This window comes from Nyctereutes procyonoides, unplaced genomic scaffold (assembly GCF_905146905.1).
Source record: "Nyctereutes procyonoides isolate TBG_1078 unplaced genomic scaffold, NYPRO_anot_genome, whole genome shotgun sequence".
NCBI classification, from domain to species: domain Eukaryota; kingdom Metazoa; phylum Chordata; class Mammalia; order Carnivora; family Canidae; genus Nyctereutes; species Nyctereutes procyonoides.
Genome location: NW_026575034.1, coordinates 11,779,945 through 11,799,616, shown reverse-complemented (window position 1 = coordinate 11,799,616; position 19,672 = coordinate 11,779,945). Strand labels below are relative to the sequence as shown.

At 34.1% G+C, this 19,672-nt stretch overlaps 1 protein-coding gene and 1 pseudogene across 1 annotated transcript in view; one reads left to right on the top strand and one right to left on the bottom strand.

Moving 5' to 3' along the window:
* The window catches only part of SOX6 (SRY-box transcription factor 6), a 411,290-nt gene that overhangs the window by 213,324 nt on the left and 178,294 nt on the right, over positions 1-19,672 (bottom strand). The window lies entirely within an intron of this gene.
* On the top strand, positions 506-8,956 carry LOC129504739 (phosphatidylinositol N-acetylglucosaminyltransferase subunit P-like; annotated as a pseudogene).

The window sequence follows — 19,672 nt, the reverse complement described above, 5'->3', positions numbered from 1 at the left end:
TATAATTGTTGGGTCATAGGGTAGTTTTATTTTTAACTCTTTGAGGAAACTCCATACTGTTTTCCAGAGTGGCTACACCAGTTTGCATCCCCACCAACAATGCATGAGGGTTCCACATTCTTGCCAACACCTGCTGTTTCTTGTGTTGTTTATTTTAGCCATTCTGACAGGAATGGCTTATTGTCTTTCTGTCTAATGTGCTGGGATTCCAGCAGTACTCAATTATTATGCACAAATGACATATTTTATTTTTGTTATGTTCTATGACAAAGACAATTTACCTGATCACTGTTTTGGCAACAATAACAGACATAATCTTCTGAATTACTTGATAATGTTATTTGTCTTTCAATTTGTTTACTAAGCTATTTCCCCAGCACCTAAACCAGTTCTAGACACATAGCAAGTCTTCAATGAATACTTATTGAAAGGAATTCTATTATGTGAATTAATTCAGATAATTCATCATCCAAATAAGGACATTTGTTAAATGAATGGAGGCACTATGAACGAGTACATCAAGAACACAGGTGTAAACCAGGCAATCCCAGGTATGCTCAAACATAGTCTTAACATATTCTCACTTAATGTCAGTTTCCAAACAATGTTACATAAATAGAACCCTAGAGTTGATAAACTTCATAGAAATTCCATGAAATATGGAATTTTATACTGTTGGTAAGCCTGAAATATGGTTGATGCAATGTTATAGAATAACTGGGCTCAATTCATCACTTTTGAACACATATAGAAATTCAAAATAAATAATTATAGGTATAACAGACCTATCATCCAGAGTAAACTTAACAATATAATCTTAAGTCTTATAAATCTTGTACAAATGCTCTTTATTTGCCAAGTATTTTGAAGAGAAATTTTTAATATAACATTCACAGAAATAGTTTTCCATGAAATGTAATTCCTAGTTAAGGAGATATAAGGTCATGCTAATTTTTCTCATTTTAGAAGACACAAGCTTATAATTTTACTTAGTAATTAACTAAAAAACACAAAAATTTCCATCTATAAATGATGAGAATATTAAAATGTCTAAATCTTATAGCATTATATCATAAATTTTAATTTTGATATTAAGTACATGTTCTTTCATATGATAAATATACAAACACATAAATCAATGAAAAACTTGTATTTGCTTCTGAAGATTCTAAGGCCTTGGGTTATACCAATGAAGAAATAATGAAAATTATTCTAAAGGAAAACTAATGGAAAGTCTTGTCTAGCATAAAGTAAAATAAAAGTCTCCCTCTCTACTTTAAGTTGAAAATTCAACCAAATTTTTGGAAATACATACCAGACTTTTAATCAACAAAAGCCACAGAGTCAATGGCCTTTGAGTAATTCTATGGGAAAAGTATTTCCCCCCAGTTCTACAAAACAGTATTAGAAAATCTACATGCCTACAATCATTCCAGAGAGTTTACAGTTAATTTTCTAAGAAATTAACAGCAACATTGTTTACCAAATTTCTTCCTAATATAGAAAAATAATTAATTCCCAAATTATATTAATAGGAGTATGAAAAGAAACCACCTATACCTTCAGAACTGAGCTACATTTGAGTCCTAAACTATATTTTCAAACTTATGCATAGGCAGTTCTAACCAGATATTACCAAGCATAGTGGGATTAAAAAGGGTTCTAAATGAAATATAATTCTTACTATGATTCTATAATTGGATGTAATTTATATAGTTAATTATAAAGACCATCAATAATTAAAAAACTGAAGGATCTAGGGGTGCCTGGATGGCTTAGTTTGTTGAGCAACTGACTCTTGATTTTGGCTCAGTCATAATCCCAGGATCCTGGACCCTCTCCCTCTGCTCCTCTCTCTATATATATATACAATCTTAAAAACATACATATATATATATATAATCTTAAATATTATATATATACAATATATATATTGTATATATATACAATCTTAAAATATATATATTATATTATATATATAATATATAATCTTATATATATACAATCTTATATATTGTATATATATATATACAATCTTAAAAAACATATATATATATATAGAGAGAGATTGTATATACAATCTTAAAAAAACCTGAAGTATCTAAATCAGGTGAAGATTTAAAAGGCACTGAAGGGATCCCTGGGTGGCGCAGCGGTTTGGCGCCTGCCTTTGGCCCAGGGCGCGATCCTGGAGACCCGGGATCGAATCCCACGTCGGGCTCCCGGTGCATGGAGCCTGCTTCTCCCTCTGCCTGTGTCTCTGCCTCTCTCTCTCTCTCTCTCTCTCTCTCTCTCTCTCTGTGACTATCATAAATAAATAAAAAAATATTTAAAAAAAATAAAATAAATGGCACTGAAAAAAACGCAAACACCAAAATACAGGAAAATCTACTCTCTGTGATTTGGGAAAAAGGGTCTGCCATTCCTTGAGTTTTTCAGGCACCCCTTTATAGGGATACCTGAGTTAAGTTATAACAGTGTTAATTCATAGTTGTAAAAGTTACATCTGAGGCAGCAGAAATCCATTTTTTAAAGGAAAAAAATCTAAGATACTAAGGTGAACATCAATTAAGAAATTTCAAAACTGTAGATCCAAAGGCAAGTGTTAAATCACTACAATGCTAGTGTAATTAAATAGATATTTGGTGTGAATTTGGAAAGAGCCAATAAGAATTTACTCTGGCAACCCAAGAAATATAAGACAGAAATCATCAGCAAGGTGAGGTGATATTATTTTTACTATCATTCATTATCATTATAAAGTAAACACCATGGTAGAAATGCTACCAAGTTAGTAACTCTACCAAGATAAAAGTTTACCATAAGGAATTAATTATTCAGTATTAGGCTAGTCATTTTAACCTTCTTTCTATTTGAGTTAGTAAAGTGATACAAGTCTATCATGAGAATAGCCTTATTTAGTCTAAAAGTTTATTGTTAAAATGGATATATAAAATTATTAAATATTTAGTTTATATAAGGTGAGTAGACATGAATGATAACATTGTTTCAGCTAATCTGTTCATGAAAATAAGCTCGATGTAATAAAAGTCAAAACAACTAAAAAGGTACTAGAAAGTGCTTTTACATACATTACATTTTCTGAACCTTAAAACCCCCTAGTAAGACAGCTATCATTATCTTCATTGCCAATTTACAAATGAAGAAAAAGACAGGGAGGACACAAGATTTACTTAAAATCACACAGCCAGATCTTAAACCTTAACTTCAAAACTATTTACTTTCCACTTCAAAACAGTCAATTCTTCTAAACTAATATTCTGAGAATATATTTTCTTATCTTGAAGTTTCACAGCTCTCATCAGCATTAAAGTAACGTTGTGCTTATTTTCCCCAGCCTGAAGTCCCAGGTTGACCTCATACACTGGAAAACAGGAAAACTAGAAGGGAGTGTGTGTGTGTGTGTGTGTTAGGTGTATAAGGATATATAGATTAATGTATTTTCCAATTTGAACATAAGCAAACAGTTGTTACAAAGCTCATTGCCTAGCTGAGCTTTTTAAGGGGAGAAAGGGAGCATTATGAAAGAAAGAAAAAATATATCACATTTTTCCCAATCAACCCAGTTTGTTTGTTCTCCATATTTTCCATCACTGTTTCTACCACCGTTAATCTACATCTGTAGGTGATCTGTCAAAAATCCATCTTATCTATTAGAAAATAATTTAAAATGTCTTTTTAAAAGTATACTTACTTAAACAATCACAGACTCAGAAAATCAATGTTGTAAAGAATCAAAGAAGTCATTCAACAACCAAGTTGAATCAGGGAGTTGAAAGCCAGAAGGGGAAAGTGATATGCCTGATGTCAGAAAGGTAATTCAAGTTACGATGAGACCATAGAAGTCCTGATCAGAACTCCTTCCACTATAACATGCCACCTTTTAAAAAACCAAATGAAGTGTAATCATCCACTTTAAACTGTTTTTGGAAGATGGTTGATTTCAGGAATCATTTTCCTCAATCCACTTAAAAAGTAATATTGATTCTTATTTAAATGCATTTTCACTTCCTCAAGTCTATCAGGTAATCTAACAATAAAATGCTAGTCAATGACAGAAGCAATCAATAAGTAAATATCTTAAGAAGTACAACTTGCTTGAGGATACTAAGACTTTCACTCTGGAACCTCAGCATACAAGTTTTCATATGGGTTGGTTTAAAGATATTAATCAGAGTTCAAATGACACCTTTTCAGAAACAGCGAATCAGGATGTTTCATAGGTAAAACAGTTACATATGGACTTGGCAAGATTTCAGTGCCCACCATTGATCAAATTTAACAATTGGAATATTATGGACCACAAGAATCTTTGCATTTCATTGGCCCATGTATTTGAAAACCTGAGCACCTGCAGGGTTATCCAGATCCTAATTGCCTTTATTTTATTTTATTTTTAAATTTTATTTATTTATTCATGAGACACACACAGAGAGAGAGAGAGAGAGAGAGAGAGAGAGAGAGAGAGAGAGAGGCAGGGACGCAGGCAGAGGGAGAAGCAGGCTCCATGCAGGGAGCCGGACGTGGGACTCCATCCTGGGTCTCCAGGATCATGCCCCGAGCTGAAGGTGGTGCTAAACCACTGAGCCACCCAGGCTGCCCCTTAATTGCCTTTAAATAAGAGCAAGAGAGCTATATAAAGAACACTAGTCTTAAATTCCTCAGGATAAAAATCTATGTTAAAAATATTCACTGAAACAACGCTGGTGATAGTGAAAAACTGAAAACAAATGGAAAGTCCAATTATAGTGAAACAAAGTGAACAGATCTATCTACATTTGGGTGCTAATCACACAGAGGCAAATCAGATTTTTAACCAATTTTAGGAAAAGCCTCTAAAAAATGAAAAAATGCCATGTAATAATGTTAAGTGAAATAAAAGTAGCATAACTGTGAAAAAACAGGCGGAACAAAAAGATATGAAAGGCAATCTAACTTAAATCTGTTTTTAACTGGCAATTTTAGCATGTTTTCCTTCAGTATGATCACATACTATAGATGTCCCTTGATAACACAAGTTAGGGGTACCAGTGTCCTGTGTTGTTGAAAATCTGCACGTACCTTTTTTGTTTAGTTTTTATTTAAATTCTAGTTAGTTAACATACAGAGTAATATTAATTTCAGGTGTACACTATAGTGACTCAGCACTTCTGTACCACACCGTCCGTGATCATCACAAGTGCATTGCTTAATTCCCATCACCTATTTCACCCATCCTCCCATCCAGCTTCCCTCTGGTAACCTCAGTTTGTTCTCTATAGTTAAGAGTCTGTTTCTTGGTTTACCTCTTTCTCTCTTTTTCATAAAAGGGATTTTTAAAAAATCAGTGGATTTTGGGAGTGTAGGACAACAGAAATGCAGAAAGTTGTTAAGATTAACAGATAAAACTCTCAAGCTGAGGTCAGGATAAATCACATAAGCATATATTTAGTAAGAATTCATTGCTTGCTAGTATATAGAAAGTCACAGAAATAGAAAAAAATAAAATTCAAACATAGTATGATGCTCATCTTGTGATTTGCAAGGTGTGTAATAAGAAATAGTAGAGTATATTAAAAATTTTGATTATGAAGTTGTATAGTGGAAAATGACTGGATTATAAACCCAGATATCTGGGTTCTAGTTTTAGTTTTGCCACTTTGTGGAAGTGGTTTTCTGGGCCTCCATTTCACCACCTGTAAAATGAGGGTGTTGGACACTTCTAGTTATAGGTTATAATCTAGAAATATTCCATGACTATAGACTCTCTCTGAAATTTTAATTTTTTTATGAAAATCATTCAATCTTGCCTGTATCTGTAAAGTTCATTAGCATCTTGGTAGCATGAGAAAAAAAATCATTTATGTGACCATGAACTTAAATGTAAACATATTGTAGACATTTACATGTGAAACAGGATTCAAAATGAAGTAAGTATTGCTAAGAGAGTCATTCAAAAGAGTCAAAAGAACAATAAGGAAGTAGAGCTATATGCATATTTCCTGTTTCAACTGTCGGAACACCATGAACTTTGACTTTTGTCAGTTGCAATTTGTCATTTGCAACTCCACCACCTCCTTGAACACATCCTTCCAAATTGAACTGAAATAGAAATAATGGGAATGCCTATCATCTAAATAGCCAATTGTGTATTACATAGTTTAAATTTTGCCAGCACCAATCATAATTCTTTCAAAATAAGTTATGTAACCTCATGGTTTTTGCTTTTTTTTTTTATTTTTTAAATTTATTTATGATAGTCACACAGAGAGAGAGAGAGGCAGAGACATAGACAGAGGGAGAAGCAGGCTCCATGCACCGGGAGCCCGATGTGGGATTCGATCCCGGGTCTCCAGGATCGCGCCCTGGGCCAAAGGCAGGCGCCAAACCGCTGCACCACCCAGGGATCCTGGTTTTTGCTTTTATAAAACTGCGTTCCCCCCGCCTAACTCCAAGCACACCTTAAATTTCAGTGGATTCTGTGTCTCCTAAATTATAATCCTTAAGACTACAAATAAACTGGTTGCCTTACAGCCACTTCTTGATTGACAACACATCTATACTCATTAGATTAACATCGTATTACAACCCAGCACTAACTTTTTAGATGTGATTTTCTTTAAGTTAACTTTGAGAGTAACTTCACCACATTTAAAACCCTCCTTTTACAATGTGACATTAAAATTAATGTTAGTTTGGCCAGCAAATTCACTAACTCACAAAATATATTTTTGTCTCTTTATGTTTACAAAAAAAAAAACTGGAATAAAAGAATACGTAAGTTGAACTTTCATTCTGTAAGTGAGGAAATATAACTTAATTTTTTACTTATCATAGTTTCATATGTAAGTTTACATGTTTTGTTTATATATTTTAGGAATATATAGGAAGCAGTATGGATATGTGTTTAAGAGCACGGGCTCTGGAGCCAGATTGCCTAGTTTAAAAACTTAGCTGTAACTTTAATCTTATTGATCTCTTTTATAAAATTGGAATAATAACAGAGTACTGTATACATCAAGTAAGTTAACACAAGTTAATACACGTGAAGCACTTCAAACAGTGATTTCACATAGTAAATATTGAATAAATACTTGTCAATATAGTCATATAATGTCTATTATTAAAAATCCATTTTAGCATCTATCCTGGGGCACCTGGGTGGTAGTCAGTTGGGTGTCCAACTCTTGGTTTCAATTCAGGTCACGATCTCAGGGCTGTAGGATTGAGCCCTGCCCTGGGCTCCATGTTCAACACAGAGTCTACTTTAGATTCTTTATCCCTCTGTCTTTGCCCCTGCTACTCATATTCCCCCTCTGGAATATAAATAAATAAAACTTTTTTTAAAAAAAAAAGTTTAGAATCTATCTCAACAGTGAATAAAAGTTACATGATATACAGAAAGGGAGACAGAACATAAAGACTCCTAACTCTGGGAAACGAACTAGGGGTGGTGGAAGGGGAGGAGGGGGGGTGGGGGTGAATGGGTGACGGGCACTGAGGGGGGCACTTGACGGGATGAGCACTGGGTGTTATTCTGTATGTTGGCAAATTGAACACCAATAAAAATAAATTTATTATTTAAAAAAGTTACATGATATAGAATTATGATATATTTTATTCTAAATGTTTAATAAAGTTCTAAAATTAGACATTTTCATTGACTACAAAATATCAGTTTATTCCAACATCCACAAGGATGAAGATGGTAGTTGGAAGTTCAGGCATGGTCCCATCAATCACCCAGTTAAACTTTTCAAAGGTTCTCCACTAATAAAGCCCAGACTTTTTTAAATGGCTTACATACCCCTTTATGATCTTGTACTTGTTTGTCCATCTAACCTCATTTCTCACTTTTCCTGTCCAACTTTAACACCTGCCCACCTCAAACACAAACGCACATGCACACATTATTTTTACTAAAAACGTAAAATTCCCCAGAAAAGTAATTTCACTGTCACATTTTCAGGTCTCATCTATTCATATTGCAAACATTCTCCCACTCATTTTTTTCAACTGTAGTGTTACTTTAAAAGTTAGAGCTGGAAATAAGCTAATCCTTAGCAATAGAGGAATGGATAAACAAATTATTCTTCATTGATCTGGGTATGTTATGCAAACATCTCTTAAGATAATGTAAAGAATTCATTCATTCAATTAAACAAATATTTACTGAGCATCTTCTATGTATTGTTCTAAATTCTGCAGATTAGTGAGAAAAATAGACAACAATTTCATCCCTCAAAATGAGATAAATCTATATTAAAGAAAAAAAAAGCAAGTTGCAAACATTTTTCTTTTTAAAAATTCCATTTTTAAAATAGGCTAGCAGGGGCTAGAGCAAAGAGAGAATTTTACGTTATAACTTTATATACTTCTATATTCTGTTGTACAATACTGTACAGTGATAAGTGATGCTATACAATTCTTAGAACTATTAAGGACAAAATATCTCAACACCCACACTCATCATACACCCAAGGAAGGTGTGTGGAAGGCCCCATTCCCCATCCCTCTTGGCTGCAATGCAACGAGATTGTCTAAGGCTACAGGGAAAATTCACCAACACCATTGACAGAGAGAACAATTTATGGCTTTGTTCTTTTCTTAAGCTCCCAATTTGGGTACGTACCATATGTCATAAGGGCTTTTATTCCTGAATCTTGACTAAACTCCATGGGCTGAATCTAATGGCCTCAAAAATACTGGGAAGTTTCATGACCTGTCTATCTCTTCATTACTACAGTAATGGGTTATGTACTATCATTTGGAATAAACATGATGAGTAGATCTCCATTTATCTTCATTCATACAATCACAGATAAATAATATGCTAATAATCAACAGCAGAAAAAATACCAAGAAAAAGATCATCTCAGGATTAAGAGATATTCTATTTAGTGAAGTCAACCTAATGTTCTTTCTTGTGGTCAAAGAACTTGACACCAAAAATTGAATTTGATTAAGACTAACACCAAACATTTAATATGTGTTTGACATCATAATTTTGACCATAATTATTTTGACTATCTTTCTTATTAATACCCAACACTTAAAGGTAAAAAACTTAAGTTGAACTTGAGTTCCATTAATATCATTAAATGTTCTCAAATATTAGTTATTAATAGACAGACTAAATAAAATCATGCATTTAAAAAAAGAGTAAAATATCTCTCACTCAAGGGCACATAATTGTTTATAAGTTATTTCTTCCTAACATAAAGAAAAAAATTTCTGCTAAGAATCACGTAAGGAAAGTTAAGGGAATGGGATTTGAAGTGAGAAGATATTTAAAGAAATTAGGTTCCTTCTAAATTAATGTTTTAAATAATTGTGTGTATACTGAATAATAATCAAAGATTTAAAAAATAAATATTTAACTTGAGCAGCCCGGGTGGCTCAGCGGTTTAGTGCCGCCTTCAGCCCAGGGTGTGATCCTGGAGACCCGGGATCGAGTCCCACGTCAGGCTCCCTGCATGGAGCCTGCTTCTCCCTCTGCTTGTGTCTCTGCCTCTCTATCTCTCTGTTTCTCTCATGAATAAATAAATAAAATCTTAAAAATAAATAAATAAATAAATAAATAAATAAATAAATAAATATTTAACTTTTTCGGGGGAGAAGTTTTGTTCTCCTCACTACCATTATATTTACATCTATTACTTCACCCATACTTTTCAAAAAGCATTTTGAACATCATCAGGGTCCACTTTTACATGAATGCTATATGCATAAAATTATGTTATAATATTACTATGATCTTTTTGTCTTTTTCACTGCATTGGCATTTATGATAAAGATGCAAAGCCAATGATAAGTAGAATTACTAGTGCCTTATTATAAATCAAGCCAGTTACAGAATTGTACTAGTTAGTGGTCACTGAAGTCTTTGTAACCACACATATGTATTTTTTTATTCATTTTATTTTTTTCCAAGATTTTATTTAAATTCAAGTTAGTGTATAATGTAGTATTGGTTTCAGGAGAATTTAGTAATTCATCACTTACATATAATACCCAGTGCTCATCACAAGTGCACGTGTACTTTTCTTAATGTCAGTTTCACTTAAAAACTCTTGATTAAAAAAAATAATCTTATTAAATATCAACTTACAGTATACTTTGTAATTAGTAATTATTTAAATTTTTCTTAATTTCTAATACTAAATGTGTCAATAGACAAAAGCCACATAAACAAAAGTTCTTTGGGTCTTCATTAAGAGTATTAAAATAGACCTAAAATTGCTGACCTATACGTAAACAATTCTGAGACTCTAGTCTTATCAGATTACAAGCAAATTGAGTTAACTGCTTTCCCAACTCCAAAGACATAGGAAGCACTCAAATATGTGCTAAATGTAAATGATCCTCAAAACTATTCCAGGAAAAAATATAATTTAAGAATGAATAAAAAGCATGAGTTTTGAATTAGAGCTGAATTAAAAACTAGTTTTATGGTTTTGGACAATTATTTATGCTTTTTCTGAGCCTTTGTTTCTTCATATATGAAATAAGATTTATAGTATCTTTCCAGAATAACTGTTGTTAAATATTGATAAGCAAATATTTTTCAATATTGTTAAAAAAGAGAGTGAAGATGTAGAGCAGTTTGAACTCTAATATGCTACTGGTAGTAATGAAAAATGGTACAGCTGCTTTGGAAAATAGTCTGCAGTTCCTCAAAAGGAACTGGGTCCATATCAAGAGGAATGCAAACATACATCCACACCAGAACTTATACAATGTTCATTGCAGCGTTATTCATAATAACCCCAAAATGGAAACAACCCATGGCCATCAACTGATGAGTGAATTAATAAAATGTGGCATAGATCCATATAATGGAATATTATTTGCCCTTGAAAAGGAATGATATACCAATACCTGCCACAATATTGATGAACTTGGACAACGTTGTACTAAGTGAAAGAAGCTCATCACAAAAAAACACATATAATTCCATTTATATGAAATATCCAGAATAAACAAATCTATAGAGATAGAAAGTAGATTAGTGGTTACTTGGGGCTGGGAAATTTGGAGAGAAATGGAAGGTGACTGCTCAATGATAAGGGATTCCTTTGGGGTGAGAAAAATATTCTCAAATTGATGGTGATGATAACTGCACAACTCTATGAAAATACTTTTAAAAAACCTACTGAATTATATTCTTTAAATGGGTGGATTTTATGGTGAATTATATTTAATAGAGACATTGCCAAACAACTAGCAAACAAAGATGCAAAATGCGTGACACACGCCAGAAGTTCAATAAATGGTTTCTTTGTCTTGGTAATAAATGATGTGTCTTTCAAACTCCACTCATCACAAAGGTTAGAGCAGATTCAGTTAGACTATGGGAAATAATTTATATATCAATGGTCAACAAACAGTATAATGCATTAAAAAAAGAAATTCCTGTTTACAGGGTGCCTGGGTGGCTCAGTCAGTTAAGCATCCAACTCTTGATTTTGGCTCAGGTCATGATCTCAGCATTGTGGGATTGAGTCTTCTGTTGGACTCCACACTGGGCATGGAACCTGCTTGGAAGTCCTTCTCTCCTTCTCCTTCTCCCTCTCCCTCTTCTTTTCCACCACCACCTCATTCATGTTCTCTCTCTCTCTCTCTCTCTGTCTCTGAGAAATAAAAAAAGAAATTCCTATTTTCTTGTCTAGTTATTGATATTACAGAAACTGTCCCTTTTTAAAAATTTCTGTGAAATATGAATGAAAAAAATAGGATTGACCTTCTAAGATTCCTTGCAGTTGTTTAATATGAACTGAAATTTAATATCTGAGTTAAATTTTGATGTCTTAATTGAGGCTTCCTAGTATGTTTCAGGAAAAAAAGCAGAAAATCTTGTATTTGAGATATGAGAAAATTGCTTAGCAGATAGTTACTAACAACTTCCCTCAGTTAAATTGCCATTAATGAAAAAAAATAAGTAATCTCTATCTCATATTTCCTCTTTGTATTAAAGAATAAAATTATTATATTGTACAATAAAGTTTTGGTATTGCAAATTCATTGAATATAAAGGTTACCTTGAAAAAATATCCAATGCATGCCAAGAAGAATCATACTAAGAAGCAAAACACACTCTAGAACTATTGTCTTTTTCAATGGAAACAAAATTGTCTACACTCTTTCCTACTTGAGCCTTGTATTTTTGATGTTCAGTTAAGAGAGGTACTTCTTGTATCTGAGTTTCAAATTTGAGATCTGCCTAATGGCATAAGTGATCAGACGGATATTCTGATCTTCAGGCATAAACTAACTAGAACCTCCATTCAGAAGCAGAAGCATACTGGAGAAGCCAGGGTGAGAAGACAGAAGAATAAAAGCAATTTCTCAGTCTTCACTGACACTCATAGGCTTCTTGTACATCTTTTAAATTCACTACATTCAAAAATAAATAAATAAATAAATAAATAAATAAAAAATAAAAAATAAAAAAAATAAATTCACTACATTCATTCAATCATTCATTGAGTAAATATTTGTTATATACATTGGGTCAAGCAGTGAACTCACACAAACTGTTTTCATGCAATTTACCTTCAAGTGAGGAAACTCCGATAATAAAGAAATTAAAAATTAAAAAGTATATTAAGATACAGCAAATGTTATGGGGAAAAAAAAGCTAAGTTGGCAGAAGAGGTTCCAATGTTAAATAAGATTGTCATAATAGGATTCTCTGAGAATGACAATTAAGCAAGAACTTAATTAAGCAAGAGCTAGATAAATGATCCTAGAGAGTATTGAGGAGTAGAGCATTCCAAGAAGAATAAACAACAAATGCAAAGGTCCTGAGGTGTGTGACTGTTAGAGGAAATTAGTAGGTAAAGAAACCATGAGCAAAAAAGAGCAACAGGAAGAGGTGATATTTTGATATAGTAAATATATATTTGGTCTTCATCGCCAGTTTTAGCTTCAAAAATACTTGTAATTCCCTGAGTAGTAAGAGTGAGAGGAGTGTCTATCGCTCATAATAAGCCCCTCTCAACCCCACCAGAGTTTATGTTTATGAGGTGATTCTTTTTTTTTTTAATTAATTTATTTATTTATGATAGTCACAGAGAGAGAGAGAGAGAGAGAGAGAGAGAGAGAGAGGCAGAGACACAGGCAGAGGGAGAAGCAGGCTCCATGCACTGGGAGCCCGATGTGGGACTCGATCCCGGGTCTCCAGGATCGCGTCCTGGGCCAAAGGCAGGCGCCGAACCGCTGCGCCACCCAGGGATCCCTATGAGGTGATTCTTAATGAGCCTCTACATAGTTCCAGGATATGGGCTGCTTGCCAGAGGAACCAACTATGTGATTAGAAAGTTGGAACTTCCAGCCTTACCCCTGACCTCTGGGGAGGGGAGAGAGGCTGGGAACTAATTTAATCACCAGTGGCCAATGATTTAATCAATCATACCTATGTAATGGAACCCCATAAAAATCCTGAATGAAGACAGCCAGAGAACTTTAGAGTTGGTGAATGCATCCTTATCCCAGGAAGGTGGAACTTCCCATACCCCATGGGAAAAGAAGTCCTATGCTCAGGACCTTCACACCTTGCCCCATATATCTCTTCATCTTGCTATTCATTTGTATCTTTTATAACAAAAAAGTAATAGTAGAGGGTTTACCCAACTTCTGTGAGCCATTATAACAAAAAAATCAAGCTGAAGAGGGGGTTTGGGAACTCCTGATTTGTAATCAACTTGGACAGAAGTGTGGATAAACTGGGGACCCAAGACACATAATTGGTGTCAGAAGTGGACAGCAGTCATGTGGGATTAAGCCTTTAATCTGTTGTGTGGGCAGCCTATGCTAACTCTGTTTTTTTTATATGAAAATTGAATTAAATTGTAGGATACCCAGTTTGTGTCCACAGAGTGTTGAAAAGTTGTTTGGTGTGGAAAACTCACATTTCTTTGGTGTCAGCAGTGTTTTGAGTAGAGAAACAGCTTTCGTTTAGGAGAGTAATAGAAGATGAATTTAGAGAAGAAGGAGAGGGTCATATCTATCTTGTAGGGCCTTTGGGCCATTGTAAGAGCTTTGGCCTTTATTCAAATTAATATGGGGATCCATTAGAGGCTTTTCAGACAAAGAGTGATAACAATTTAACTGACATTTTAAAAGGATCCACCTTGTTTTTCTGTGGAAAACAGACTGTATGGAGACAAGGGTGAAAGCGTAGTACAATAATCCATGCAAGAGAGATTGGTGGCCTGGACCAAGTAATGGTAGCGGCATTTAAACTTGGGTAATTTGAGAAGAATTAAATATTTACAAAAATATGGAGCAAGTTTTAAGGAAAACAACAAGGGATAGTGATATACCCAGGAGCTAGTTATAGAATGAAGCTGGTATCATACTGATATGGCATATCAGTAAAAGCATATGGGAAAAGGATGGTTGAACCTAGAGAATATAGTTGTATGGACAGGGTCATGAAAGGGCCACCACCAACCTGCAGCAAGGAAAGAGCTGTGAAGAGGAAGAGGACACCAACCTTACTCTCCTGCAGCTCTCCTGAGCCTCTCCTGGGTTGACCCCAAATGGATGTCAAAGAGAGAGGGAACTCAAGTACCGTCCTCAGTGCACAGAGTGAATATAAAAGGCAAAGAGAGAGATAAATGGAAACTATTTCTTGTAGCCAGGAATCAAGGTTAACTTTAAGGTTTGTGACCTCAGGACCCAGGGCAGAGTTGCTTTTTAACTGAGATGGGAAAGAATTTAGGTACAGTAGATCTGGGAAAGAAATCAGGAATTCCATTGTAGACATGTTAAATTTAAAGTGTTCAAGTAGAAATGTATAGTAGAAGACTGGATATATAAGGTTTGAGCTCAAAAAGGAGGTCTGGGCTGGAAATATAAATACTAACCCTAGTTGTTATGGATTTGAAATACCAAAGAAAATGTGACACTGATACATAAATACAAATGATTCCCTTTCTTTGAGAGATAATTCTTTTATTTACTTTGAAGGGGGAAAAATCCCCTTTAATAATATTAGAATGAATTCCCTCTTTAGCATCCTCTAAAGCATGAGCTAAAAAGTTTATAATTATCTGTGTTATAATTATCTCCCTATGCCATTATAAACTGTGACCTCCTTATGGGTAGAAACCATTTGTTAGTCATCTTTTTATTCCCAATATCTAGCATATAAAAGCCTCTCAAAAATGTTGATGACCCATGAGTGGAATTAATGAAAATATAAATAAATGAAAATAGGGTTGGGATTTGTAGGGTATCCTGAAGGTGTTATCTACAATGCCATATTAATGAAAAAAGTTTAATTTTTATAAAAAGAATCTCTTCTACCTGTCTGAAGACTCAAATATCCTGACCCATTCTGTAACAGGAAGTCAAGGGGAGGCCAAGAGTCACACTTTAAACAAAAAAGGCTTAAGCAACTTTAAAAGCCTCTGTTGGTAAAGCAAAGAGCAAGCACTATGGATAGTCTGAGTAAAGAGGGTGGCTCCATACCAGATAATAACAAATCACATTTATTTGTTTGTTTCCTGTGCCCTTGAGGCAGAGCCTGTTTTTATTTTTTGTAATATTAATTATACTAAATTTAGTGTTTATCCTTTCAAAACCTGTTTTTACACAGTTACTATATGTGGGTTTATAAGAAAATATTTATGGTACTTTTACATGTTTTAGTTATATCAATCTATCATATACTAGATATATAATTTTGTATCATTTTTCATTTATTCATGTCTTCAAATTCATACATGTTGATATATATAACTCTTGTTTATTTTGACTGCTTCTTTATTTTGATTACTTTATAAACAATGCTACAGGGAACATTCTTGCACACATGCAAGAGTTTCTTTAGAATATATACATATGTGTTTGTGTATATATACGTGTGTGTGTGTGTATGTGTATGTATACTGGGATATATATACCTATATATATATATATATATATATATATATATATATATATATATACATACTGAATTGCTAGTTGATAGAATATGTGCATCTTCAACTTTGCTAGATCTAGTTAAACTCAGGGTCGATATATAAACTTACATTCCCACAAGTAGTTTATGAGAATCCCAGTTCCTCACATTTAATCTTTGCCAGTCTGATAGATATGAAATAGTATCTTATTATTGCTTTAATCTGCATTTCCCTAGTATTCAGGCATCCTCTTCTGTGAATTGCCTATTTAATTTTAAGCCAGTGTGGAATCAACAAGCGAGGTCTACCCCATTTTTCTGGTACCCTATCAGTGACCAGGTCTGTTCAAGAACCTTCATGCCAAAGTCAAAAACCAGTTCCTCAGGCAGCCCAGGTGGTTCAGCGGTTTAGTGCCGCCTTTGGCCCAGGGCGTGATCCTGGAGACCTGGGATGGAGTCCCACGTCGGGCAGTATGGAGCCTGCTTCTCACTCTGCCTGTGTCTCTGCCTCTCTCTCTCTCTGTGTCTCTCATGAATAAATAAATAAAATCTTAAAAAAAAAAAAAAGCAGTACCTCTGAACAAAGGGATTTGGATTTTCCTCTAGAAACCACAAAATTGAGTGGGAGTGATTCTCAGGGGCATGGGTTTAAGATATTAGAGAAAAGTTAGATACCAACATAAATGAAAATCTTTTCTCTGATACTTGAATTTTCTTTGACAAGGGAAAAACCTGTATTTTATTCCATTTTTCTTAGCATGTCTAATGTCTCCCTCTCTATCTTTCCTTGTGTGTTGTTTTTGTCTTTCTGTGACACACACTTAAACACACAAAATCTGTATTAAAAACAATGAAAAATAGCACTGAAAATGGGAAGAATCTTGTGGACAGTTTGAAGAAAGAAATACAGAAGGATCAACTTTCCCAACAGCCATCAGTGGAGATGAGGTAATTTCAAGTAACTTACAAAAACCAATATACTTCACCTAGCATACAGTATACATGTGAGAAAAGTAGATTTTAATATAATTTCAGCAGTTTATACATAAGTTATGATCCATTCCAACAGGATTTTAACAGATGTTCCTTGGTGAAAAAAAAAAATCTCTGTATTTATTGCAACATATGCAAATTGGTAAAAAAATATGAACACCAATTTCAAAATTAACTTCATATAATACAATTCTTCCATCAAAAATCCTATTTTCAGAAACCTCCCTAAATTTGACATAATATCAATTTTTTTACTTCTTTAACGTATACTGTCATAGAGATGTATTATTACAGACACTTGAAGATTCCACATTTTGACAGTGTTAGAACTCTCCAAAAGGCTAGCCTTTATGACTAGTATAATATAGAACATTGTCAAATAGAGTTTTCTGTCATAATGGAAGTGTTCTATATCTTTGCTGCCCAATACAGTAGCCACTGATCACATGTGGTAATAAATATTTGATATGTGGTTCATCTGATTGAGGAACTAAATTCTAATTTTATTTTAATTGATTTGAATTTATTAAATAGCCAACATGTGGTGAATAACTTCTATATTGGGCAACACAGATTTAGTGTAATACAGAAAAAATCTTCCTTTCATCTAGCTATACCAAGCAGATAACTAGAACTAAGCAATCTCTGCTCTAGGATCAGAGGTCACATGACTCTCATTTCAGCACCACTGGTAGTAATCTATTTCTTGCTCCCTATCAGTGCTGAATTACTGGGTGCCTACTATCCAGAGCTGCTTCTGTATCTTATGTCCTGATTCCCATTTTTAGCAGAATTTACATTTGACTCTTGTTATCTAACCTATGGGTGCTTGGATACCTGGATACTAGGTGCTTCATGTTCCTAATTTGTGTCCTTGGGCATCTCTGCTTGCTTGCTCACTTACAGTGACTCAGCCACATCAGTAACCATTATGCCCCAGCTCTTGCGATGCTAGTGTTGATTGGCTACATGCTATTTCCTGCCAAAGGATTCAATATTCATATCCTCATTCATGACTTTAGCCAGAATTTAGGTATCTGTCTAACCTACGAGATTTTTTAAGCACACTCCTGGGTCTGATTTCTCTTGGCCTTCTTCTCAAGAAATGAAAATTGTTCATTTGGAAACTGTTTAAGATAATCTAGTAACTTAATCCTCTAAATAACAGTGACCTCTATACATCCTCGTATTCAAAACACTTGTTTTTCCACTAGTACCAGCTATTTCATTTTCCTGATGAGCAAAGAACAAAGCTGATTTCTAAAATATCTGCAGAGATATCAGAAAATTGTAGTATGAATTGAAAGAACTTTGAGACAAATATTTAATAGATTCCAGTGTGTGATACATTTTGCAGGCATAATGGTAAGTGGTCATTTTAAGTGAAAGATGACAATCTTCCCTTAACTATTTTTCCTAACTTTAATTATTAACCATAGTATAATTTATTATTAAAATTCTATTCATGGCTCATAAATTTTTGCAGTAGACACACAAAAATACATGTCACTATGCTAGAAATGTAAGGATACTAGTAGTCTAGACAGCATCCAGAGTTTCTAAAGTTTATGTCCTACAATTATTCTCATGATATATCTAGGCACTCTGTTAACTGTCTAATAACCAGAGATGATTCACTGTTGAATTATAGAGCATATTACCCAAAAAAACCCAGAATAATATTAAATAATCCTTGACAGCAAATAAAAATCCAAAGTACAGGGCAGCCCTGGTGGCCCAGCGTGCCGCCTTCAGCCCGGGGCGTGATCCTGGAGACCGGCATCGAGTGCCACATCAGGCTCCCTCCATGGAGCCTGCTTCTCCCTCTGCCTATGTCTCTGCTTCTCTCTCTCTCTCTCTCTCTCTCTCTCTCTCTCTCTCTCTCCCCCCATGTCTCTCATGAATAAATAAATAAAATCTTTAAAAAAAAATCCAAAGTACACCAAAACCCCCCACTGATCTAAAAAAAAAAGTAATTTGTTTTTGTTGTTTGTCTGATTTTGTTTTTGTTTTTCTGTTTGTTTAGCTCAAAGAGACTTGGGAGACTTGGAAAAATCCATAAGGAAAGGGATCCCAATAATGACCAGAAGAGATATTAGCACATCTTGGTGGAAAGAGCATAAACTTGAAGCATCGTATAGTCCTCCATTCAAATCCTGGATTGTCCATTATTATCTTGGTGTCTTCAGAAACATTTTCCTGAGCCTCTGTTCCTTCCTTTGAAAAAGGAGGATAATGATGCTGACCTCATGCCATTGGTTTGAGGATTAAGTAAGATAAAATAAACAAAAGCATTGTGACACACAGTATTTGCTCAGTAAATGTTAGTCTTTGCTTTTGACAGCACCCTCCTCTCTTGCTCCTCTGTAGGTCTTTAAAGACCTATCTTAAAAAAAAACTTTTTAAAAAAGGAATTTCTCATGTCTGACTGGTGGAAAATATGAAATATTGTAAATTCCACAAAGGCTAACACAATGGGGGGCAAATAGTAAGCACTAAAAAAGATTTGTTGATTGATTGAGATTCTATAAATGCATTCCTTCTTGAAAGCAGAGGGATGGATGAGATGAATTCTAGAGATCCCTCCCTGGTTAGTAAGAAAGTTTCTGTCAGTGTCAACCACAATAAATTCAACATGAAGGCAAAAAGGAATTTTTTTTTCTGTTCCTACTTCTAGTTTTCATTATGAAATGCAATACAGAAAATCTCCTCAGAGTCATTCTTGCAATCTTAAGTAAACTCTTCTTTCTAATTGAAAAAATTGAA